The following is a 26,272-nucleotide window of genomic DNA, read 5'->3' as shown; positions in this document are numbered from 1 at the left end:
AGAGAATATTGACGTGCCCTCGGAATTTGTGCATGATTCTACTACAATTAAAATTTTACAGAAGATTTAAAATTTGGAAGTAATAATAGACTTTGCTTTGAACTTAAAATGGCTTGCATAAAAGCGATTAAAGATGTTTTCTGGAAATTAGGTGTATTGAGAAGATTAAAAACTTCTGAAACAAGACAATTTAGAAAAACAATTCAGAGTATTATTACCCCACATTTCGACTACTGTAATGGTTTAATGATGGGTTTAAAAAAGACTCAGTTACAAGCCTTACAAGTAACACAAAATACGGTTGCAAGGGTGACAGGAGGAAAATCTAGATTTGAACATATCACTCCAGTTTTAAGAGAGCTACATTGGTTACCAATTGAGCAAAGAATTACATTTAAAGTTCCATGTCTGGTGTTCAGGGTCTTGCACAAATTAGTGCCCCTTGCACCAACATCAAAACTGCATTTGTACCAGCCTAAACAATTATTAAGATCTGGTGAACAATGCTGGTCTGAATTAGCATCTTATCACACGATTAAATTGGAAGAATATAAAAGTAAAATTTTCTATATTGTGGGTCCAACATTGAGGAATAAAATCCCAAAATGAATTAGAGAAATTAAAGCTTTGACAGATTTTAAAAGAGAACGTAAGACATTGTTACTTGTTGAAGCTTATGGGTGATTTTAGCTTGTTTATATGTGAAAGTATTATTTACAGAGATGTTTGAATAGCAGAACACTAGGTATAATATACATTATAAAGTTGATTGTGTTTGTTTAAAATTTGTGCGCCGTATGTAATCTATATGACTTTTTATACATGTAAAATTGTAATCCACATAGAACAGTGGATAGTGAGGAATATAATTTTTAAATAAATAAAAGTAACAGCCCATGACTAAATATAGTTGCACGGACTGGCGCTCGGTCTATTTTATAAACATGGAAATTTAGGCTTATTCTATAAAGTATGCCTAAATTAAGGTGTACTTTTAGAATGGGCCAGGCAACTCATTTCGGTGCCAGATTTTTAGGTGTCATATATAGAATCTAATCCATAACTCACATGGGACATCAATTAGATTTAATCGCTTATTCGGGTGAGTGATCCTGTGATTTAATTATTGAAGTATTGTATGGACCCCAATATTATGGTCTGATCACTATTTATTTATTTGTTGCATTTGCATCCCACATTTTCCCATCTTTTTGCAGGCTCAATGTGGCTTACATAGTACCGTAAACGGCGTTAGCCGATTCCGGTTTGAACAAATACAGGTATGAACAATACAAGGTGAAATTGTGGTAGAGTGGGTTACAAGTATGGTAAATACAATTGGAGTTACTTAGAGAGGGAGGGGAAGAGCCAGGATATGTCCATTATGGTCTTTGGTTATGTTGTGTCTCAGGTATCCAAGTTTTTACGTTGGGTCGGTGGGGTATGCTTTTCTGAACAGGTCTGTCTTTAGTACTTTCTGGAAATTTGTGTGGTCGAGCGTAGTTTTTACTACTTTTGGTAGTGCGTTCCATAGTTGTCCGCTTAGGTAGGAAAAGCTAGATGCATAAGTGGATTTGTATTTGAGTCCTTTGATGCTTGGGTAGTGGTGGTTTAGGTATGATCGTACTGATTTTATGGTGTTTCTGGCTGGCAGGTCGATGAGGTCTGTCATGTACCCCGGTGCTTCGCCATAGATAATTTTGTGAACTGTCGTGCAGATTTTGAAAGCGATACATTCCTTAATTGGAAGCCAGTGCAGTTTTTCTCGGAGTGGTTTGGCGCTGTCAAAACGCATTTTTCCAAATATAAGCTTAGCTGCTGTGTTTTGGACGGTCTGAAGTTTCTTTATAATTTGTTCTTTGCATCCAGCATAGATTCCATTGCAGTAGTCTGCGTCGCTTAGTACCATTGACTATCAGGTTGCAAAATATTTCCCTCAGGAAGAATGGTCTCACGCGTTCGAGTTTCCACATTGAGAGAAACATTTTCTGTATGGTGGATTTAGCTTGGGTCTCTAGTGAAAGGTTTCGGTCGATTGTTACTCCAAGGATTTTCAGGCTGTCTGATATAGGGAGGGTGTATTCTGGGGTGTTAATGTTTGTGGATTTGTATGTGTTGTATTGGGATGAGATGATGATACAGTGTGTTTATTCTGTGTTGAGTTTTAGTTGGAATGCATTTGCCTATGAGTTCATGATGTCTAGGCTGAGCTTCATTTCACTGGTGATTTCTGTCAGATCAAGTTTGTAGGGGATGTATAGTGTAACATCATCAGCGTAGATAGATGGGTTAAGGCAGTGGATAAGGCCTTGCCTAGTGGGACCATCATGATGTTGAAAAGGATCGGTGATACTGGTGATCCTTGCGGTACTCCGCAATCTGGTTTCCAGGGTGACGATATGTTTGTGCTTGATTTCACTTGGTATGTTCTGGTGGTTAGAAAACCCTTGATTCAGTTGAAAGTGTTGCCACCGATTCCGTAGTAATCTTAGTAGTATGTTATGGTTAACCATGTCAAATTGGAGGAGGAGAATGCTTTAGCCTATGGCTATCTCCTGCTTGAATTTAGTTAGGAGAGTAAATAGTACTGTTTCAGTGCTGTATAGGGGTCGAAATCCTGATTGTGACTCATGTAGAATAGTGAATTTGTTCATGTATTTACTAGAATTTAGTACAAAGTGGAAACAACTCAAACCTTTAAGAAAACAAAATTAAAAATAAAATTAGAACCAAAGTACATTATTCTACCAGAGATAAAGCGAATGCTACATACCTGTAGAAGGTATTCTCCGAGGACAGCAGGCTGATTGTTCTCACTGATGGGTGACGTCCACAGCAGCTCCCTCCAACCGGAAACTTCACTAGCAAAGGCCTTTGCTAGTCCTCACGCGCCCATGCGCACCGCGCATGCGCGGCCGTCTTCCCGCCCGAACCGGCTCGTGTTCGTCAGTCCCATATGTAGCAAGACAAAGACAAGGGAAAACACAACTCCAAAGGGGAGGCGGGCGGGTTTGTGAGAACAATCAGCCTGCTGTCCTCGGAGAATACCTTCTACAGGTATGTAGCATTCGCTTTCTCCGAGGACAAGCAGGTTGCTTGTTCTCACTGATGGGGTATCCCTAGCCCCCAGGCTCACTCAAAACAACAAACATGGTCAATTGGGCCTCGCAACGGCGAGGACGTAACTGAGATTGACCTAACAACTTATCCAACTAACTGAGAGTGTAGCCTGGAACAGAATAAACATGGGCCTAGGGGGGTGGAGTTGGATTCTAAACCCCAGATTCTGAAGCACTGACTGCCCGAACCGACTGTCGCGTCGGGTATCCTGCTGAAGGCAGTAATGAGATGTGAATGTGTGGACAGATGACCAAGTGACAGCTTTGCAGATCTCTTCAATAGTGGCTGACTTCAAGTGGGCCACTGACGCTGCCATGGCTCTAACATTGTGAGCCGTGACATGACCCTCAAGAGCCAGCCCAGCCTGGGCGTAAGTGAAGGAAATGCAATCTGCTAGCCAATTGGATATGGTGCGTTTCCCCACAGCCACTCCCCTCCTGTTGGGATAAAAAAAAACAAACAATTGGGCGGACTGTCTGTTGGGCTGTGTCCGCTCCAGATAGAAGGCCAATGCTCTCTTGCAGTCCAATGTGTGCAGCTGACGTTCAGCAGGGCAGGAATGAGGACGGAGAAAGAATGTTGGCAAGACAATTGACTGGTTCAGATGGAACTCCGACACAACCTTTGGCAAGAACTTAGGGTGACTGCGGAGGACTACTCTGTTATGATGAAATTTGGTGTAAGGGGCCTGGGCTACCAGGGCCTGAAGCTCACTGACTCTACGAGCTGAAGTAACTGCCACCAAGAAAATGACCTTCCAGGTCAAGTACTTCAGATGGCAGGAATTCAGTGGCTCAAAAGGAGGTTTCATCAGCTGGGTGAGAACGACATTGAGATCCCATGACACTGTAGGAGGCTTGACAGGGGGCTTTGACAAAAGCAAACCTCTCATGAAGCGAACAACTAAAGGCTGTCCCGAGATCGGCTTACCTTCCACACGGTAATGGTATGCACTGATCGCACTAAGGTGAACCCTTACAGAGTTGGTCTTGAGACCAGACTCAGACAAGTGCAGAGGTATTCAAGCAGGGTCTGTGTAGGACAAGAGCGAGGATCTAGGGCCTTGCTGTCACACCAGACGGCAAACCTCCTCCATAGAAAGAAGTAACTCCTCTTAGTGGAATCTTTCCTGGAAGCAAGCAAGATGCGGGAGACACCCTCTGACAGACCCAAAGAGGCAAAGTCTACGCTCTCAACATCCAGGCCGTGAGAGCCAGGGACCGGAGGTTGGGATGCAGAAGCGCCCCTTCGTCCTGTGTGATGAGGGTCTGAAAACACTCCAATCTCCACGGTTCTTCGGAGGACAACTCCAGAAAAAGAGGGAACCAGATCTGACGCGGCCAAAAAGGAGCAATCAGAATCATGGTGCCTCGGTCTTGCTTGAGTTTCAACAAAGTCTTCCCCACCAGAGGTATGGGAGGATAAGCATACAGCAGACCCTCCCCCCAGTCCAGGAGGAAGGCATCCGATGCCAGTCTGCCGTGGGCCTGAAGCCTGGAACAGAACTGAGGGACTTTGTGGTTGGCTCGAGATGCGAAGAGATCTACCAAGGGGGTGCCCCACACCTGGAAGATCTGTCGCACTACACGGGAATTGAGCGACCACTCGTGAGGTTGCATAATCCTGCTCAACCTGTCGGCCAGACTGTTGTTTACGCCTGCCAGATATGTGGCTTGGAGCACCATGCCGTGACGGCGAGCCCAGAGCCACATGCTGACGGCTTCCTGACACAGGGGGCGAGACCCGGTGCCCCCCTGCTTGTTGATGTAATACATGGCAACCTGGTTGTCTGTCTGAATTTGGACAATTTGGTGGGACAGCCGATCTCTGAAAGCCTTCAGAGCGTTCCAGACCGCTCGTAACTCCAGAAGATTGATCTGCAGATCGCGTTCCTGGAGGGACCAGCTTCCTTGGGTTTGAAGCCCATCGACATGAGCTCCCCACCCCAGGAGAGACGCATCCGTGGTCAGCACTTTTTGTGGCTGAGGAATTTGGAAAGGGCGTCCCAGAGTCAAATTGGACCAAATCGCCCACCAATACAGGGATTTGAGAAAACTCGTGGACAGGTGGATCACATCTTCTAGATCCCCAGCAGCCTGAAACCACTGGGAAGCTAGGGTCCATTGGGCAGATCTCATGTGAAGGCGGGCCATGGGAGTCCCATGAACTGTGGAGGCCATGTGGCCCAGCAATCTCAACATCTGCCGAGCTGTGATCTGCTGGGACGCTCGCACTCGCGAGACGAGGGACAACAAGTTGTTGGCTCTCGTCTCTGGGAGATAGGCGCGAGCCGTCCGAGAATCCAGCAGAGCTCCTATGAATTCGTGGTTCTGCACTGGGAGAAGATGGGACTTTGGATAATTTATCACAAACCCCAGTAGCTCCAGGAGGCGAATAGTCATCTGCATGGACTGTAGAGCTCCTGCCTCGGATGTGTTCTTCACCAGCCAATCGTCGAGATATGGAAACACGTGTACCCCCAGTCTGCAAAGTGCCGCTGCTACTACAGCCAAGCACTTCGTGAACACTCTGGGCGCAGAGGCGAGCCCAAAGGGTAGCACACAGGACTGGAAGTGACGTGTGCCCAGCTGAAATCGCAGATACTGTCTGTGAGCTGGCAGTATCGGGATGTGTGTGTAGGCGTCCTTCAAGTCCAGAGAGCATAGCCAATCGTTTTCCTGAATCATGGGGAGAAGGGTGCCCAGGGAAAGCATCCTGAACTTTTCTTTGACCAGATATTTGTTCAGGGCACTTAGGTCTAGGATGGGATGCATCCCCCCTGCTTTCTTTTCCACAAGGAAGTACCTGGAATAGAATACCAACCCTTCCTGCCCCGGTGGCACGGACTCAACCGCAGAGGCGCTGAGAAGGGCGGAGAGCTCCTCTGCAAGTACCTGCTTGTGTTGGAAGCTGTAAGACTGAGCTCCCGGTGGACAATTTGGAGGTTTGGAGGCCAAATTGAGGGTGTATCCTTGCCGGACTATTTGGAGAACCCACTGATCGGAGGTTATGAGAGGCCACCTTTGGTGAAAAACTTTCAACCTCCCTCCGACCGGCAGGTCGCCCGGCACTGACACTTGGATGTCAGCTATGCTCTGCTGGAGCCAGTCAAAAGCTCATCCCTTGCTTTTGCTGGGGAGCCGAGGGGCCTTGCTGAGGCGCACGCTGCTGACGAGAGCGAGCGCGCTGGGGCTTAGCCTGGGCCGCAGGCTGTCGAGGAGGAGGATTGTACCTACGCTTACCAGAAGAGTAGGGAACAGTTCTCCTTCCCCCCAAAAATCGTCTACCTGTAGAGGTAGAAACTGAAGGCTGCCGGCGGGAGAACTTGTCGAAAGCGGTATCCTGCTGGTGGAGCTGCTCTACCACCTGCTCGACTTTTTCTCCAAAAATGTTATCCGCACGGCAAGGCGAGTCCCCAATCCGCTGCTGGAGTCTATTCTCCAGGTCGGAGGCACGCAGCCATGAGAGTCTGCGCATCACCACACCTTGAGCAGCGGCCATGGACGCAACATCAAAGGTGTCATACACCCCTCTGGCCAGGAATTTTCTGCACGCCTTCAGCTGCCTGACCACCTCCTGAAAAGGCTTGGCTTGCTCAGGGGGGAGCTTGTCCACCAAGCCCGCCAACTGCCGCACATTGTTCCGCATGTGTATGCTCGTGTAGAGCTGGTAAGACTGAATTTTGGCCACGAGCATAGAGGAATGGTAGGCCTTCCTCCCAAAGGAGTCTAAGGTTCTAGAGTCCTTGCCCGGGGGTGCCGAAGCATGCTCCCTAGAACTCTTAGCCTTCTTTAGGGCCAAATCCACAACTCCAGAGTCGTGAGGCAACTGAGTGCGCATCAGCTCTGGGTCCCCATGGATCCGGTACTGGGACTCGATCTTCTTGGGAATGTGGGGATTACTTAGAGGCTTGGTCCAGTTCGCCAGCAATGTCTTTTTGAGGACATGATGCATGGGTACTGTGGACGCTTCCTTAGGTGGAGAAGGATAGTCCAAGAGCTCAAGCATTTCAGCCCTGGGCTTGTCCTCCACAACCACCGGGAAGGGGATGGCCGTAGACATCTCCCGGACAAAGGAAGCGAAAGACAGACTCTCGGGCGGAGAGAGCTGCCTTTCAGGAGAGGGAGTGGGATCCGAAGGAAGGCCATCAGACTCCTCGTCAGAGAAATATCTGATGTCCTCCTCCTCCTCCCACGAGGCCTCACCATCGGTATCAGACACAAGTTCACGAACCTGCGTCTGAAGCCGTGCCCGGCTCGACTCCGTGGAACCACGTCCACGATGGGAGCGTCGAGAGGTAGACTCCCTCGCCTGCACCGGCGAAGATCCCTCCGCCGACGTCGTCGGGGAGCCTTCCTGGGAGGCTACCGCAGTCGTTACCGCAAGCGGCACCGATGTCGGAGGCCTCACCCCGGGCAAGAAGCCAGCCGGCACCTCACTCGACGGTACCGGTGGCGCAAGCACCCCCGGTACCTGAGGGGAAGGGTGCAACAGCTCTCCCAGGATCTCTGGGAGAACAGCCCGGAGACTCTCGTGCAGAGCGGCTGTGGAGAAAGACATGGAAGCCGATGCAGGTGTCGATGTCAGAGTCTGTTCCGGGCGTGGAGGCTGTTCCGGGCTGTCCAGAGTGGAGCGCATCGACACCTCTTGAACAGAGGGTGAGCGGTCCTCTCGGTGCCGATGCCTGCTGGGTGCCGACTCCCTCGGTGACCCAGAGCTCTCGGTGCCGACACGGGAAGGGGACCGGTGTCGATGCTTCTTCGACTTCTTGGAACGAAGCACGTCACCGGAGCTTCCCGGCACCGACGAGGAGGACGTAGAATCCAGCTGTCGCTTCCTCGGGCCCGAGCCCGAAGAAAGTCGGTCTCGGGGGGGGGGGGGCTGTACCGCAGGAGCCCTCAGGGTAGGGGGAGACCCACCCGAAGGTTCACCGCCACCAGCAGGGGAATGGACAGCCCTCACCTGCACTCCAGACGAAGCACCACCGTCCGACGACATCAGCAGACGAGGAGGTCCCGGTACCACCGACGCAGCCTTCCGATATCTCAGTCCCGTTGCAGAGGGTCGATGCCTCGATGCACTCGATACAATCGCGGCCGAGGATGAAGGTCTGGACGCTGGCGACGTCGATGCACTCGATACTCCCGGTGCCGATGCCGACGAAGAGCCCCAGAACCAAACGTTCCACTGGGCCAATCTCGCTACCTGAGTCCGCTTTTGTAAAAGAGAGCACAGACTACAGGCCTGCGGGCGGTGCCCAGCCCCCAGACACTGAAGACACGACGCGTGCCTGTCAGTGAGCGAGATTACCCGGGCGCACTGGGTGCACTTCTTGAAGCCGCTGGGAGACTTCGATGACATGGGCGGAAAAATCTTGCCGGCGAAATCGAAACTCGTAATTGCGGTAGGCACCAAAAACGAGGGGAAGAAAAATCGACCCGAGGCCTGAAAAAGGCCTACCCCGAAGACGAAAGAAAACTTACCGGGGCAAAAACTGGAAGTAGCGGAAAAGGGAAAAAGACCGAAAAGATCCTCTTTCAGAATCCTTCTTTTTTTTTTTAAGTAGCGAAACCAAAAAGGAGACGCGCGAGGTCAACTTAAGGGGCGCGAACGGCGAAACACGACCGTACCGAGCGCGGACAAAAGAAGACTGGCCGGCACGAGCCAGTTTCGGGCGGGAAGATGGCCGCGCATGCGCGGTGCGCATCGGCGCGCGAGGGCTAGCAAAGGCTTTTGCTAGTGAAGATTCCGATTGGAGGGGCTGCCGTGGACGTCACCTATCAGTAAGAACTAGCAGCCTGCTTGTCCTCGGTGAAAAATAAAATTTTACTTATCAATTGAAATAGTAGTTTCACCAAACTACAACAGTGGTAAAGACAATAGTAACAGAGAATTTTATTTAGCCTTTTTCCTATGTGTTAAGTACCATCACGAGCCATAGTTTGGCAAGATCGATATACACTTTTGATTTTATTTTTTTAAATTCTTTTTCATACTGACAGGAATCCTTACAGAAAATGCAAAGCATTGATATTTCTATGAACTGCTCTTCAAATGTAACTGATTACACTAACCATCATAAATTTAAAATGTGCCACTTCCTATGAAGAGTAAAACCCAAAGTTACTTACCTATATCAGGTGCTTCCCATGCACAGCTGGACACAAGCCTTCACACAAACCTGGGTGATGTCACAGATGGAGTCAGGCACAGGAAACCCTACTCCAGCTTAGGAGACTGTCACATGGGACAGCTTTAGTCAATTTTAAAAGCTTTTAACAGAATGCAACTTTACTGGGAGGTGGGCAGGTATATGAAGACTTCTATCCTGCTATCCACAGAAAACATCTGCTACAGGTAAGTAACTTGGCTTTCTCCAAGGACAAGCATGACAAGTCCTCACATCAAAGAATAACCTAGTTATAGGCTGCTTTCACCAGAAAAAAAGGAAAAATACAACTAATGGCAGTGCAACAGGTAGACCCCAACATAGTTTGTAGGGGCAACACTCTTTTTGAGTATTTTAACTTTTCTTGTCTGTGTATATGTAGATAGTATGAAACAGAAAGAAATGGGATCAGGGTGCTAGAGCTGGATTCTAATCCCCAAAGTTATTCTGGAGAAGTGAATGGCTAAACTTACTGTGATGTCAGGAGTCCTTTTCCAAAAAGTAGTGATATGTGAATGAATGTACAGATATATACATGTTGCATCTCTGCAAATCACCTCCATCAAGGCTGACCTCAAGTGGGCTAAAGAAATTGTAATAGCTCTTGACATTATGAGCTCTGATATGACCTTCAAGAGTCAAACCTGCCTGGACATAAGTAAAAGAACTGCAGTATGCTTGTCAATTAGAGAAGTATAGGTTTGCTGATGGCATTCTGTTAGTGTTAAAAGAAACAAAAGCTGGGTGGTCTTCACTGTAGTATGCTCCAGAAAAAGGGCCAAGGCTCACTTGCAATCCAGAGTGTGCAGAGCGTTTCCACCTTTGCGAGGAGGCGGCTTGGGAAAAAATATTGGCAGGATGATTGACTGACAAAGATGGAACGCCAATGCTACCTTTAGAAGGAACTTAGGATGAATATACAGAAAACACTATGATGTAAAATTCTGTGTAAGGTAGACCAGTTACTAGAGGATGGAACTCACTAACTCTGAGAACTGAAGTGACCCCGATCAAAAACAAGACCTTGCAGGTCAGGAACTTTAGATGAAAGGTGCGGTGTCTCTCACAATGAACTTTCATGAGCCCGGCTAATACAATGTTGAGGTCCTGTGGCACAGCAGGACGGCTGGGCGGCTAAATTAAAGCTGCAAAGAGAAGGTATCTTCTGCATGATGGTGATATGCACCAACTGCACTAAGGTGTACCCCTAAGAGTACTTTTTTAAACCCAACTGACAGATGCCAAGGTATTCAAGCAGATTTTGTGAGGGACCAAAAGTTTTCATATATTATGGTGACATTTTTTGGCATGATCAGGTTGGTTCTTTGAAAACACTGGCATTCTTTTAAATGAAGACGCCATGTGACTGCGCCAAACCAAAGTTCAAGTGAAAGCAGCCATGTTGTTGAGTATTTTTGAAATCTGTTGTTTTTCCACATATTGAGTTTTTGAGATTCAATAAATTGTTTTGACAGTGACAAGCATAGACTTGCTCCTGATTGTGTGCTGAGGCAGCAAACAGATATGGCAGCACAACACTAAGATTTTTATGACCCCTGACGATGTGGTTATGAAACAGAGGCCCTGTCGGGATTTTCCTACACTATTTCAAGATTAAGTGCTTCTTATGGTTTGACAAGCTCTTCTTCCATTAATTTGGAAACTAATCTTTTTCAGAGGCAGAGACGTGGTAGAAGAAAATGTCGGAGTTGAGATTGCAGTGTGGGATACTTAGGAGCAAAGCCATTAAATACTTTTCCACAGAAAGGGTGGTGGGTACCTAGAATGCCCTCCTGCGGGAGGCAGGCTGTGAAGACAAAAACAGAATTCAAGAATGCATGGGATAAACACAGAGAACACTATATAGAAAAAGGATGGAATTCAATTAAGGCAAAATTTAAATGACCAACTGGAGTGAGCTTTGACCGCAGCTTCAGAGGTTGGGAGGTTTGACCAATGCTGGGCAGACTTCTTTGGTCTGGAACTCAAATGGCAAAAACAGATCTGCATCAAAGCTGAAGTGGGCTTTAACAGCAGCTCCAGTAGTCGGGAAGTAGGACCAATGTTAGGCAGGTATCTATGATCTGTGCCTCAAAACTGGCACGGAGAGACAGATATTAAGTATACCAGTGTTTATCATTTATTTACTATATCGTCACTTATTGCACAGCAAATCAGAACGGTTTACATCTCAAAAACGTACAAACACACAGCGTAATTTAAACTGTGAAATCCATTTTATGATAGGACAGCACAGACAAAACTTCCATACCGAAGAGGACAGACATTCATTACATCAGTCATACACATACACATCAATCATACTTTTGTCTCTAACAATTTATATCTCCTATATAGTATAGAGAATTTCTTACCCAAGTGGTTTCCTAATCAAATAATGTTATATTTCAAAAGCTTTTTAAAAAAAATAGGTTTTCAGAGCTTTACAAAAAAAGCAAATACGAATCTTCCACCCTGATAAATTTTGGGAAGGAATTCCACAGTGCTGGAAACAAAAAGAAAAAGGCTGAAGCTCGGGTGGATTCCCACCTAGCTCAAGTGGGCAGTGGAATCACTAATCTATTGTCTGTGAGCAAATGAAGTGTTTGTGATGGTATGTATGGAATAGTTAGGGTCACAAGATAGGACGGGGTTGGTTGAGATGAAGCGCTTTAAATGTCAGAACAAGGACTTTAAATTTCACTCTTAAATCTAACTAGACCCAGTGAAGCTGAAGTAACAAAGATGTGGCCTTATCGTATCTAGAGGCTCGACAGATAACACGGATGGCCTTGTTTTGAATAGTTTGTAAGTGTTTTATATTATGAATTGGAACCTGTGTAGAGAGTGACAGTTTCAACTTTGGCCACCTTGTTAGGCAGACTGGACGGAAAATCATATCCTATGAGAAGGATAGTAGGATATGCCCAGTGCATTTTTTCTACCAAAAAAGGTGCCGGTACTCAAATGCCAGGCCATCCTTCAAGGGTGGGGTCATCACTGAGGGATCCACCCCACAATAGCCAGGCCCCCTGCAACCAGTCACAGAATCTATGACAAGGCAGAATTGGTGTGTGGAGTCTGAGCTCTTTCATTAAAACTTGGGGACCATGGATCAATTTTAGCAGACAATGAAAAAGGTGCCGGTACTCAGTACCCCCTCAAAAAAAGCCCTGGATATGCCTATAAGTCCCTCCCCACAATCTAGAGGGAAGGTATCCGAGGGCTAGTTTGCCATATTTCTCTGTCATAGAGCAGTATTGAGGGACTCTCCTGATGTAAGGCATGGTGAAAAGATTAAGAGTGCCTGCTTGTTAATTAAACACATGGCTAATTGATTATCAATCTAAGTTCACAAAAATTTTTGGACCAGTCGATTTTGAAAGCCTTTAGAAACAAGACAGCAGATAAGGGCCAAATGGCCACTCCAGGCTGCCCATCCTGAGTAACCACTAACTCCTCCTTTTCCTATGGGATCCCACGTGTTTGTCTCATGCTTTCTTAAATTCTGACACAGTTCTTCTATCCACAACCTCCACCACCTTTTCCATAAGAGAATTTTCTTAGATTCCTCCTAAGCCTATTTCCTCTTAACTTATAAGTCCCCTCATTCCAGAGTTTTCCTTCATTTGAAAAAGGCTAACTTCCTGTACATCAATGCCACTGAGGTATTGAAATGTCTCTATCATATCCCCTTTCTCCAACACCTCTCTTCCAGAGTATACGTTTGAGATTCATAAGTCTGTCCCTATATGTTTTATGACAGAGACCGCTTACCAATTTTGTAGCCGCCCTCTGGAACAACTCCAAACTGTTTATATCTTTCAGTAGGTAGTGTCTCCAGAATTGCACACAGTACTCTAAATGGAGCCTCATATATTGCTGTCTTAATTCCAGGAAATGTATCTGATGCAGATTCTCCTGGGAAAACTGTATCCCATGAACGTAAAACCCATCAACATGGGCTCATCTCTCATGAACACTATATAAAGTGAAGGAATGTGGAAAGCACCATCTTTGGTCTCACTGGATTGATTTGTCCACCAGGACTGAGTTCAGAATAAGACTGCTAAGAAATTATATCACAGAATTTTTCAGTAGCCTGAGTCCACTGAGTGCTCAACATCTACTGAGCCTGTCTCAAATTAAGATGTGCTAAGGTGTTACTAGTACCACTGAAGACACATGGCCCAGTATTCTCAACATCTCCAAAAATATTTTCACATTGAGCCTCCCGGGAAAACGGAGTCCTTTTCTTCATATGAAGACACAGAACACAGTTTGCAGGGCTATCATTGAGTCCACGAATGAGTGCCCTTTCCCGAGATGGTCCTGTTGCACCGGGTACAGCGCTTGAAGCCACTGGGAGTCTTCGATGACATGGCAGGAAAAATGGCTTCGGTGAAATCAAAAAAGTCACGATGTTGCCTAAAAAGAGGAAAAAAGGTACAAAAATAGGGAGAACCGCCGGGCAGGCCTAAATGCGGCCCATGTCAAAAAGAAAATCAAACAGATGCAGGGCAGACCAAACTAGAGATAATAAAAAACAAAACAAAAAAAACCAAGAAGGCACTCAAAAAGCTTTACCAGATGTGTGAGAGGAGCACAAAAAAAGCAGCTTCTTCTCACACAGACGAAAAGAAACTGAGGTGGCAGGCAGGAAGGCACTCGCACATGCGCACTAAAGCGCAGCTCGCACTCCTTAAAAGCTCTGGATTTTTTCTCAGGCAATCTTGCCGAACTGGGCAACACTGGACCCACGTCAACCACTTGTGAGAATAACAAGCCTGCTAGTCCCTGGAGAATTGCATTTTTTGTACCAGGTTGTGAGGAATTCGGTGGCCTCTGTTGTGACATGTTTGGTGTCATTGTAGAGTCTATCCCAGAATTTCTCACTAGTGATTTTGCCTAGGGATAATTTTTTTATTTTTTTTACATTTGTACCCCGCGCTTTCCCACTCATGGCAGGCTCAATGCGGCTTACATGGGGCAATGGAGGGTTAAGTGACTTGCCCAGAGTCACAAGGAGCTGCCTGTGCCTGAAGTGGGAATCGAACTCAGTTCCTCAGGAACAAAGTCCACCACCTATATGTATTGTGTTGATGTTTTCTTGGGTTGAGTCACTGTTTGCCTCCAGTTCAATGTTAGGTGAAGTCTGTGGTGATCCGATCAAGGTACTTCTCAATTGTAGTCTTCCACATAAAGGTCTCAATTGGTGGTGAACCTGTAGATAAAGAGATCCACAGGGCATATTTCATCAAGGATTGAGTCATCCATGGAACAGAGCCATGTTTCAGTGATGAAGACCAGGTCTAGTTTTTCTCCTTCAATCCAGTCTCTGAATTTCTCTGCTTTATCACTGATCGTGCATTAATATATCCAACGGAAACAGGAAGTAAGTTTTCCTCATTTGTGGGTTCTGCTGAAATCCTGATCAGCTGCCTTTGGATTCATTTCCTGAAATTTATTGCAGTGTAATGGTATCAGTTTATTACTGAAATATGTAGCATGTTTGCTGGATTATATATACACCAATGTATTTGTGTATCTTTTGAAGATATATGTTTGTGCAGCTTTTGGAGAATAGTTTCATTTCAAGCCTCTCTCTCTCCATTCCTTTTTCTGGGAGCTTCTGAGAGCAGGAATAAGTTAACTACAAACACTTAAACACAAAAGAGCCTCCTCTGCCCTCCCACCTAACAAAAGATGGACTAAGGTGGACACCTGAATAAAACAAAGAAACTCAGGGGAACCATAAACAGGACATTTGCTTGTCAAAGGTATACCTGCCCCTCCCATCAGCTTCCAGACATGTGCAGAAAGGAAGGACTTGTAATGTGTATCTGCCCCAGAGACTGAACAGGACATCAAAAGACATTTGCCAGCAAAGTCCAGACTGTAAGTCTCGTGATGTCATAACACATGAGACCAACTCAGGGGTCGTGTGCAGACATGAGACTACATTAACCATAATGCCTTGCAAAATATCCAAGACATGCACACACCATGCTTCTCTGCTAACATTATAAAAGGCCTGGAAACAGCCCAGCTGCTCTCTTGGAACCTGCTCCTCTTGGAACCTGCTCCTCTTGGAACCTGCCTCCTCTGGAAACCTGCCTCCTCTGGAAACCTGCCTCTCTTGGAAACTGCTGCTCTCTTTGGGGTCTGCTGATGCCTCCTGTCCTCAACATGTGCTCATCAATCAGCTGGACCACAGCATGCTTGTAACAAGGACTTGTAAGTTGATCTAGCTGCTACTTTGTTCTATTTTATGCACAGATTACCTGTAAAAGATTCCCCTTTAAAACCTACCTCTCGTGTGCAATTGTATATTAAATCAACCTTTTTTGAAGCTAAAAATACGGTCTCTTTGTGTTCTGAGTATATTGAAGCTATATATATATTTAATTTATTTAATTTATTGCAATTATCACCTTTGGTGATTGGTGGAGAAATTAATATCCTAAAACTTATAAATACAGCGCTTGCTCTTAAATTATAAACAGTAGCGAGTTGCTCTCGAGCTATTTTCCCCAAAATAAATCATTTCTTCCAACATATTAATTGCTGGAGAAGTGGGTAGAATTTCTTGTAACAGCAGTACTTTCATCTTCCGATTTGTTCCGGTTTACTGACTGGTTGAGTTCACATGCAGTGTCAGTTAAGCTGTTCGTGGTATGCACTAGTCTGAATCCTGTGAGGATATTAGAAAGCCAGCTGTGGTGTGTAAGGATCGGGATTGTCTGTTCATCCCCACCTACGAGTGTGGATGTCTTGATTATAAAGATGAGCAGTGTTAGTATTAGGAGCGTTTGGTAAAGTGTTTTGTGGTGTCATTGCGCCTTGGTGATTTGTACTTAATTTCATCACGGTCTTCTGGATGAGGTTCCTCATGTCATCTATTCCTGTGTGGTCGGGGTCTCTCTCTGACCACTGGGAGACTATGCAGATAGGTTGCAAGTCCTCCACAGCACCTGGCAAAAAGTCTGAGGGATCCCTGGGCATCTGAAGCAGAGGCCCTGGGTGGACTGGGGAGGACCTGAGAATCACCTCAGAACAGGCTGAGAGGATATGCAGGTGGCAGGGCTGCCAATGGGGGTGGGGCAAAATTCCCCGTGCCCAGCCCTCCAAGGGGGACCCAGTGCCAGGGTCTCTCTCTCTCTCTTGCACCTGACAGGACTTGGGTGATCGTGTCCCAACAGGAGCAGGAGAAAGAAAACTCTGGCGCCAGGCCCCCCTTGGAGGCTGGGAAGGACATGGAGGAGCAGACACAGAAGGCACTGTGCTCTTTCCTCTGCTGCACTGCCTGCCTGCCAAGCGGCTGCTGGGTCCTGAGGCTGCCCATGCTCGGTTTTGAAACAGAGCATGCGTGACGTGAGAAAAAAGGCAGCCACAGGGCAGAGAATTAAGCCGCACTGAAGGAAGACCTTTTCTGATGGCAGGGCCTCAGAAACCCCGCCAGCCAAGGTATGGCAGCAGTGGCGGTGATCTTGGGGGCAGCAGCCCTGTCCCGAGCCCGGCTCAGCAGCCCTGTCAGATGGTCTGCAAGTCCTCCAAACCAGAAAATTGTTGTTGCTAGGGGATTCCATTATCAGAGATAATAACTTTGGACAACAGTTCAAAGGGCCCAACAAAATAAAATGCCTTCCAGGATCCTCAGCTACCAGCAGTACCAGGCAAATACTGTCTATAATCAGAAAAGAGAATAAGGGTTCTAACAACTGATGTTGTTCTCCACCTGGGCACAAATGATCTAGCCAATAATATCCACTTGTAGCCCAGAGAGCTTTCCAGGAGTTGGGGAAGGGGTTAAAACCTTTGGTACAGACTAGCTTTTTCTGAAATTCTACCTACGTATGGAAAAGGAGAAGAAATATCTCTCTATATAAAAGGCAACACCAACGTTCTATGAAGCCTCCAGCCGGAAGTGTGAAGGGGCCGAGATATTCGGTTTCCCTATGAGTGTCTGCCCCGCCCTCTCTGTAACACAGTCAGTGAAGGAAAACAGCAGAGCACGAAATCAAATCGCTGGCTCTGTAACAGTGAAGGACTCAGAGGGGGGAGGGGAGAGAGGCCAGAGGGCAGGGACACACACTCCCACATGCACAAAGAAGAAAACGTTGCTAGCCCCCGTTTCATTTGCATCAGAAACGGGGCTTTTTTACTAGTTATATAATACTGAGCGTCAATAAGAGGCTCAAAGCCTGGTGTCACCAAGAAGGTTTTAAGTACATTGGAGGATGGAGCAAAACATTGAAAAACAAGAAACTATATTGTAACGATGGGCTGCATCTCACTGTGGCAGGAAAACGAATCTTTGTAGCAGGTGTTCTCCGAGGACAGCAGGCTGATTGTTCTCACGACTGGGTTGACGTCCACGGCAGCCCCCACCAACCGGAACAAAACTTTGCGGGCGGTCCCGCACGCAGGGCACGCCCACCGCGCATGAGCGGCCGTCTTCCCACCCGTCCGTGACCGTTCCCGCTCAGTTGAATGACAAGCAAAAATGATCAAAACATAACTCCAAAGGGGAGGAGGGAGGGTAGGTGAGAACAATCAGGTGATGTCCTCGGAGAACACCTGCTACAGGTATGTATCATTCGCTTTCTCCGAGGACAAGCAGGCTGCTTGTTCTCACGACTGGGGTATCCCTAGCTCTCAGGCTCACTCAAAACAAGAACCCAGGTCAATGGAACCTCGCAACGGCGAGGGTATAACAGAAATTGACCTATGAAGAACAACTAACTGAGAGTGCAGCCTGACCAGAATAAATTCGGGTCCTGGAGGGTGGAGTTGGATTTAAACCCCAAACAGATTCTGCAGCACCGACTGCCCGAACCGACTGTCGCGTCGGGTATCCTACTGGAGGCAGTAATGTGATATGAATGTGTGGACAGATGACCACGTCGCAGCCTTGCAAATCTCTTCAATAGTGGCTGACTTCAAGTGAGCCACCGACGCTGCCATGGCTCTGACACTATGAGCCGTGACATGACCCTCAAGAGTCAGCCCAGCCTGGGCGTAAGTGAAGGAAATGCAATCTGCTAGCCAATTGGAGATGGTGAGTTTCCCGACAGCGACCCCTTTCCTGTTGGGGTCGAAAGAAACAAACAATTGGGCGGACTGTCTGTAAGGCTGTGTGCGCTCCAAATAGAAGGCCAACGCTCGTTTGCAGTCCAATGTGTGCAACTGACGTTCAGCAGGGCGGGTATGCGGTCTGGGAAAGAATGTTGGCAAGACAATTGACTGGTTAAGATGGAACTCCGACACTACCTTTGGCAGGAACTTAGGGTGAGTACGGAGCACTACTCTGTTATGATGAAATTTTGTATATGGAGCATGAGCTACCAGGGCTTGAAGCTCACTGACCCTACGAGCTGAAGTAACTGCCACAAAGAAAATGACCTTCCAGGTCAAGTACTTCAGATGGAATGAATTCAGTGGCTCAAAAGGAGGTTTCATCAGCTGGGTGAGGACAACGTTGAGATCCCATGACACTGCTGGAGGCTTGACAGGGGGCCTTGACAAAAGCAAGCCTCTCATGAATCGAACGACTAAAGGCTCTCCAGAGATGGCTTTACCCTCCACACGATAACGGTAAGCACTAATCGCACTAAGGTGATTCCTTACTGAGTTGGTCTTGAGGCCAGACTCCGATAAGTGCAGAAGGTATTCAAGCAGGTTCTGTGCAGGACAAGAACGAGGTTCTAGGGCCTTGCTCTCACACCAAACGACAAACCTCCTCCACTTGAAAAAGTAACTTTTTAGTGGAATCCTTCCTAGAGGCCAGCAAGACACGGGAGACACCCTCAGGCAGACCCAACGAAGCGAAGTCTACGCCCTCAACATCCAGGCCGTGAGAGCCAGGAACTGAAGGTTGGGGTGCAGAAGCGCTCCGTCGTTCTGCGAAATGAGAGTCTGAAAACACTCCAATCTCCACGGTTCTTCGGAGGACAACTCCAGAAGAAGAGGGAACCAGATCTGGCGGGGCCAAAAGGGCGCTATCAGAATCATGGTGCCGTGGTCTTGGTTGAGCTTCAGTAAGGTCTTCCCCACCAAAGGTATGGGAGGATAAGCATACAGGAGGCCGGTCCCCCAATGGAGGAGAAAGGCATCCGACGCTAGCCTGCCGTGTGCCTGTAGTCTGGAACAGAACAGAGGCAGCTTGTGGTTGCTCTGAGAGGCGAAAAGGTCCACCGAGGGGGTGCCCCACTCTCGGAAGATCTTGCGTACCACTCTGGAATGGAGCGACCACTCGTGCGGTTGCATGACTCTGCTCAGTCTGTCGGCCAGACTGTTGTTTACACTTGCCAGGTATGTGGCTTGGAGGAGCATGCCGAATTGGCAGGCCCAACGCCACATCCCGACAGCTTCCTGACACAGGGGGTGAGATCCGGTGCCCCCCTGCTTGTTGATGTAATACATTGCAACCTGATTGTCTGTCCGAATTTGGATAATTTGACAGGACAGCCGATCTCTGAAAGCCTTCAGTGCGTTCCAGACCGCTCGGAGCTCCAGGAGGTTGATCTGAAGATCTTTTTCCTGGAGGGACCACAGACCCTGGGTGTGGAGCCCATCGACATGAGCTCCCCACCCCAGGCGAGATGCATCCGTCGTTAGCACTTTCATGGGCTGAGGAATTTGGAATGGGCGTCCCAGAGTTAAATTGGTCCGAATGGTCCACCAGTGCAGTGAAGTGCGGCAACTGATGGAGAGGCGGATGACATCTTCTAGATTCCCGGTGGCCTGGCACCACTGGGAAGCTAGGGTCCATTGAGCAGATCTCATGTGAAGACGAGCCATGGGAGTCACATGAACTGTGGAGGCCATATGACCCAGAAGTCTCAACATCTGCCGAGCTGTGATCTGCTGAGACGCTCTGGTCTGGGAAGCCAGGGACAGGAGGTTGTTGGCCCTCGCTTCGGGAAGGAAGGCCTGAGCCGTCTGAGTATTCAGCAGAGCTCCTATGAATTCCAGAGATTGGGCTGGCTGGAGATGGGACTTTGGGTAATTTATCACAAACCCCAGCAGCTCCAGGAGTTGAATAGTGCACTATATGGACCGGAGAGCTCCTGCCTCCGAGGTGTTCTTGACCAGCCAATCGTCGAGATATGGGAACACGTGCACTCCCAGCTTGCGTAGATATGCCGCGACACCACGAGGCACTTCGTGAACACCCGTGGGGCAGAGGCGAGCCCAAAGGGCAGGACACAATACTGAAAATGCCGTGTGCCCAGGCGGAATCTGAGATAATGTCTGTGAGCTGGCAGTATCGGGATGTGAGTGTATGCGTCCTTTAAATCCAGGGAACATAGCCAATCGTTCTTCTGAATCATTGGCAGAAGGGTGCCCAAGGAAAGCATCCTGAACTTTTCTTTGACCAGATATTTGTTCAGGCCTCTCAGGTCTAGGATGGGGCGCATCCCCCCTGTTTTCTTTTCCACAAGGAAGTACCTGGAATAGAATCTCTGCCCTTCCTGCCCGGGTGGTACGGGCTCGACCGCATTGGCGCTGAGAAGGGCGGAGAGTTCCTCTGCAAGTACCTGCTTGTGATGGGAGCTGAAGGATTGAGCTCCCGGAGGACAATTTGGTGGAGGGGAGGCCAAATTCAGGGCGTATCCGCACCGCACTATTTGGAGAACCCACTGGTCGGAGGTTATAAGAGGCCACCTTTGGTGAAAAAATTTTAACCTCCCCCCGACTGGCAGATCGTCCGGTACGGACACTTTGAATGGCGGCTATGTTCCCGTGGATCCAGTCAAAAGCCCGTCCCCGGCTTTTGCTGTGGAGGCGCAGGGGGCTGCTTAGGCGCACGCTGTTGACGGGAACGAGCGCGCTGGGACTGTCCCTGTGCCTGATGAGGCCTTCAGGCCGGCTGGGTGTACCTACGCTTGTTGTAGGCGTAGGGCGCAGCCTGCCTGGCCCGGGAAAAAAACGTCTACCTGCTGAGGTGGATGCTGAAGGCCGCCCGGTGGGAGAGCTTGTCGAGGGCGGTTTTCCCGCTGATGTAGTTGGTCCACCAACTGCTCGACCTTCTCACCAAAAATATTATCCCCCCGGCAAGGACGTCGGCCAGTCCTCTGCTGGGTGCGGTTGTCCAGGTCAGAGGCACGCAGCCATGAGAGGCCTGCGCATCACTATACCTTGGGCCGCAGCACGAGATGCCACGTCACAGGTGTCATATATACCCCTGGACAGGAACTTTCTGCACGCCATCAGCTGCCTGACCACCTCCTGAAAAGGCCTGGACTGCTCCGGGGGGGGGGAGCTTGTCGACCAGGTCCGCCAGTTGCTTCACATTATTCCGCATGTGGATGCTCGTGTAGAGCTGGTAAGACTGGATGCGGGTCACGAGCATGGAAGATTGGTAGGCCTTCCTCCCAAACGAGTCCAGAGTGCGAGACTCCCGCCCCGGGGACGCCGAAGCAGTATCCCTCGAACTCCGTGCCCTCTTGAGAGCAGAGTCCACGACCGCCGAGTCATGAGACAATTGGGGCCGCATTAACTCTGGGTCCGAGTGGATCCTGTATTGGGACTCCGCTTTCTTGGGGATGGTGGGATTAGATAATGGTCTCAACCAGTTCCGAAGCAGTGTCTCTTTCAGGACATTGTGCAACGGCACCGTGGAGGACTCTCTAGGTGGTGATGGATAGTCGAGGACCTCGAGCATCTCAGCCCTCGGCTCATCCACAGAGACCACGGGAAAGGGAATGCAAATAGACATATCCCTGACGAAGGAGGCAAAGGAGAAGCTCTCAGGTGGTGAGAGCTTTCTCTCTGGTGAAGGAGTGGGGTCGGAGGGAAGGCCCACAGACTCCTCTGAGGAGAAATATCTGGGGTCCTCCTCCTCCTCCCACGAGGCCTCTTCCTCGGTGTCGGACATGAGCTCCTGCAACTCAGTCCTCAACCGGGCCCGGCTTGACGTCGAGGCACCGAGGCCTCGGTGGCGTCGTCGAGCGGTGGAGTTCAGTGTCGGTGGGGATGAAGCTCCCTCCATCGACGTCGACGGGGGACTCCACCTGCGTGGCGGTTCGAGACCGGCGCCGCAAGTGGCGTCGAAGGCCTCGGCACTGGGCTAGTGCACGCCGGCACCTCCATCAACGGCGCGGAGGGCGCAAGCACCCCCGGCGCCGGCACAGTCTGGCGCATCAGCCCTTCCAGGATCCCCGGAAGGATGGCTCGGAGACACTCGTCCAGGCCCGCTGTCGGGAAAGACGAGGGGGCCGGTAGAGGTGTCGGAAGCTGCTCGGGTCCAGGAGACTGCACCGAAGTGCTGGCACCCTGACGTGCTGATATCTCTACTACAGAGGGGGACCTCTCCTCTCGACGCTGCCGTTTCCTCGGCGTCGACTCATCCCTGGCGCCGGGAGCCGGATGAGTCGTGGGCGACCGATGACGGTGCTTCTTCGCCTTTTACGGTGCCCGTCATCGGCGCTCGGTGGGACAGAAGAGAAGGAAGTGGATCCCCCTCGGCCTCGAGGAATCGGGTCCGACAGGGTTCGGTCCCGAGGGCCCTGGGTAGAGGGAGTGACCGGGGCCGATTGCCCACGCGACCTCTCACCCCTGCCGTCTCCGGAGGACCGGCGGGCCGACGGGACCTGTGCTCCTGGGGTCGATGCCGTCGGTGCCGATTTCGTGGACATCGATACCGGTACCGAAGATCCGGCCGTCGATACCGATGCCGTCGAAGTCGAGGGGCCGGCACAAGTTCCAAAAAGACGGTCCCAAAGAACTTGCCTCGCTACCTGTGTCCGTTTCCGGAGACCGAGACACAAGGTGCACGTCTTGGTATCGTGCTCCGGCCCGATGCACTGGAGGCACCAAGCGTGGGTGTCGGTCTGCGAGATATGCCGGCCGCACCGACCACACTTTTTAAATCCACTCGGGACCTTCGAGGACATCGACGGAAAAATTGCGTCGGCGAATCAAAGTCGTCGATGGTGGCGGTAAAAATCACACCTCGAAAATAAATCGACCGCGCGGCCACAAGGCCGCAACGAGACGCCCCCGCTAAAAGACGAGGGAAAAACAAAGTTCAGCTTTTTTGTTTTTGTTTTTTTACACAAAATAAAAGAGAAAACGGAGAACAACGAAAGAGAAAAAAAGTTCGCGGCGAAAGCGCGATCCGGTTTCCGGGGCTGACAGAGAGAGAGAGACGAACGCGGCTCTCTCCAGCGCGGAAAAGAAAAGACTGAGCGGGAACGGTCGCGCACAGGCGGGAAGACGGCCGCGCATGCTCGGTGGGCGTGCCCTGCGTGCGGGACCGCCCGCAAAGTTTTGTTCCGGTTGGTGGGGGCTGCCGTGGACGTCAACCCAGTCGTGAGAACAAGCAGCCTGCTTGTCCTCGGAGAATCAGACAAACAAACTAGAAGCTGGGGGTGGCAGTTGGAAGCAGGTGAATTCAGGTAGTAACCCCAGCAAAAGAGAAGCTATGACAGTAGTAAAGAAAGCAACAAAAACAATCTTAGCAATTCATTTCTTAGCAATACCATAGTAGGTGAGACTAAACAAAAAAACTATACAGAAGATGAGAATGCCACTGAAATGTAGCTGGAAAACAATGGCCACAAATGTTCGCAATCTAAGCAACAAAGTTCATGAACTACAAGCCCTGCTGGTACAGGCAAATTTAGATGTTCTTGCTATCACGAGAAATGGTTCAATGACTCCCATGAACGGGATGCAAACATAACGGGTTATAATCTATTTAGGAAGGATAGAGATGATTAAAAAGATGGAGTAGCAGCTCTATATGTTTGAATTAACATCAAAGTGACTGAAATGCAAGGGCCCAAGGGAAAGGAAGAATTAATATGAATCACATTAAAAAGAGAAGACAGAACCTCTATCCATGTGGGTGTTGTCTACAGATCTCCGAAACAGTCGGAGCAGCTTCATAAAGATCTGGATGCAATGTCTAAATATTGAGAAAGAAAGGGGAATTGTCAACCTGCCAGATGTGGACTGGAAAGTTCCATCTGCGGAACCAGAAAGGAGGAATATCATGGATGCCTTTTAAAGTGCTCTGCTCAGAAAAATGGTAATGGAACCCACGAGGGAAGGAGTTACGCTTGATCTGATGCTCACAAATGAGAAAAGTGTGTCTAATGTCAGAGTAGGTGCCCACCTGAACATTAGTGATCATCAAACGGTTTGGTTTGATGTAACAGCTAGAGCAGAGGGCAGCCACTCAAAACTCAAAGTCCTGGATTTCAAACAAGCTAACTTTAGTTTAAAAAAAAAAAGGGGGGGGGGGGCATACATGAAGAAAGAACTGATTGAATGGGAAGACATACGAGAAGTGGAAAGACCGTGGTCCAGGCTGAAAGATGGCTACTGACCTTTATGCAAGGAGAGTAAATAAAAGCAAGAAAAAAATGGAAACTGATAAAACAAGTGGCTGAGATAATAAAGGCAAAAGAGGTGGTGTTCATGAAATACAGGAAAACTCAAGAAGAACACAGAAAAGAATACTGGATGAAACTGAAAGAAGCCAAGAGGGAGATACGTCTGCCGAAAGCAGAGGCAGAAGAACAAATGGCTAGAAATGTAAGGAAGGGAGACAAGAAAACTTTTCAGGTATATGAGTAAAAGGAGGAAGGCTAAAAATGGAATTATGAGACAAAGATGCTGTGGAGAGCAATGAGGAAAAAGCAAATGTGCTAAACAAATATTTCTGTTCTGTGTTCACAGAAGAATGGAGTGGATATCGCACCATTTGAGGAAGAAACTGTTTATGAACAACATGAAAAACTGAAGGTGAACAAAACCATGGGACCGGACAGGATCCATCCCAGGATACTGAGGGAGCTTAGAGAGGTTCTGTAGGGTCCTCTTAAAGAACTGTTTAATAAATCCTTGGCAACGAGAGAGGTTCCACAGGATTGGAGAACAGCAGACGTGGTTCCACTTCACAAAAGTGGCGACAGAGAAGAAGTGGGAAGCTACAGGTCGGTAAGCCTCACTTCAGTTATTGGAAAAGTAATGGAAGCGTTGCTGAAGGAAAGGATAGTGAATTTTCTGGATTCCAATGGGTTACAAGATCCGAGACAACCTGGTTTTACCAAAGGAAAATCATGCCAAACAAATTTGATTGAATTCTGAGACTGGGTGACAGAATTCCCGTCTTTCTTGTGATCAAGAAATACCTGGAATAAAACCCTGCCTCCTTTGATCACATCAGCTTCTAAGAGGAGTTACGTCCTGAAGCGAGAGCTTGACCGTGATGCTCTCAATGGGAAATCTGGAGGAAGTTCAAATAGAAAAATACAATATCTGAGCATCTCTAGAACCCACTGATTAGAAATTATAGAGACCAGCAGTTTGCAGAGAAGCTGAGGGTCCTTATACTGGTGGTTGTCTAGTAAAGAAACAGGAATATTAGTTATGTTCGAAGAGGTAGTCAAGACCAACTCCAGCTAGTTGGGGCTCTTGGGCCCTATGCTGTTTTGAACTATAGCAAGAACCTTGTCTTGTTTAGGATCCATGAGTCAGGAGGATACCTACACCTTTGAGTAGTTGTTCAATCTCCTTTACACTCTACTCTGATACCTCTTAAAGAGGAGATCAGGTTGGAAGTGGGCCTGTACAGGGTTTTAAGATAGTCATTATGCTGCCTGATAAGGTAGCAGCTGTCAGCACCTTATCTCCAAAGAGATTCTCTTCATGGGATAGTACATCAGCAAGCATTTTCTGCACACCCTACTTTAGGTCTGAGGCTTGAAGTCAGACAAATCTTGGGCATCAACACCCACTGCAAAAGGCAGTGTGTGGATCTCAGGGATTGATTTGACGTCTGTCTGAGCATCGTGATGAACAAAGAAGCATTCCACCTGCTCCTCCAACTTCTTCAAAAGCTGTTTTCAAAGGATGTTATTGACAAAAAAAAATGGAGAGTATAGTAGGGGGTAGCCACATCCTCCTGGGTCATCTGGGGATTATTGAAAATGGGACTGCAGATCTTTGGAGGTTTCTGATGAAAGC

At 48.4% G+C, this 26,272-nt stretch overlaps 1 protein-coding gene and 1 long non-coding RNA gene across 2 annotated transcripts in view; both read right to left on the bottom strand.

Moving 5' to 3' along the window:
- Positions 1–26,272, bottom strand: part of NSD2 (nuclear receptor binding SET domain protein 2) — a 505,993-nt gene that overhangs the window by 223,810 nt on the left and 255,911 nt on the right. The gene's annotated exons all lie outside the window — the stretch shown is intronic.
- On the bottom strand, positions 12,328–25,100 carry LOC115461356. Its single transcript, XR_003940697.1, has 3 exons — positions 25,021–25,100; positions 24,158–24,161; positions 12,328–12,340 (listed from the first exon to the last, which is right to left on the bottom strand). It is a non-coding gene; the product is annotated as an uncharacterized LOC115461356 (long non-coding RNA).

This window comes from Microcaecilia unicolor, chromosome 2 (genome assembly GCF_901765095.1).
Source record: "Microcaecilia unicolor chromosome 2, aMicUni1.1, whole genome shotgun sequence".
Classification (NCBI taxonomy): domain Eukaryota; kingdom Metazoa; phylum Chordata; class Amphibia; order Gymnophiona; family Siphonopidae; genus Microcaecilia; species Microcaecilia unicolor.
Note: the sequence above shows the minus strand (reverse complement) of the source record. Positions and strands in the feature narration are given on the sequence as shown.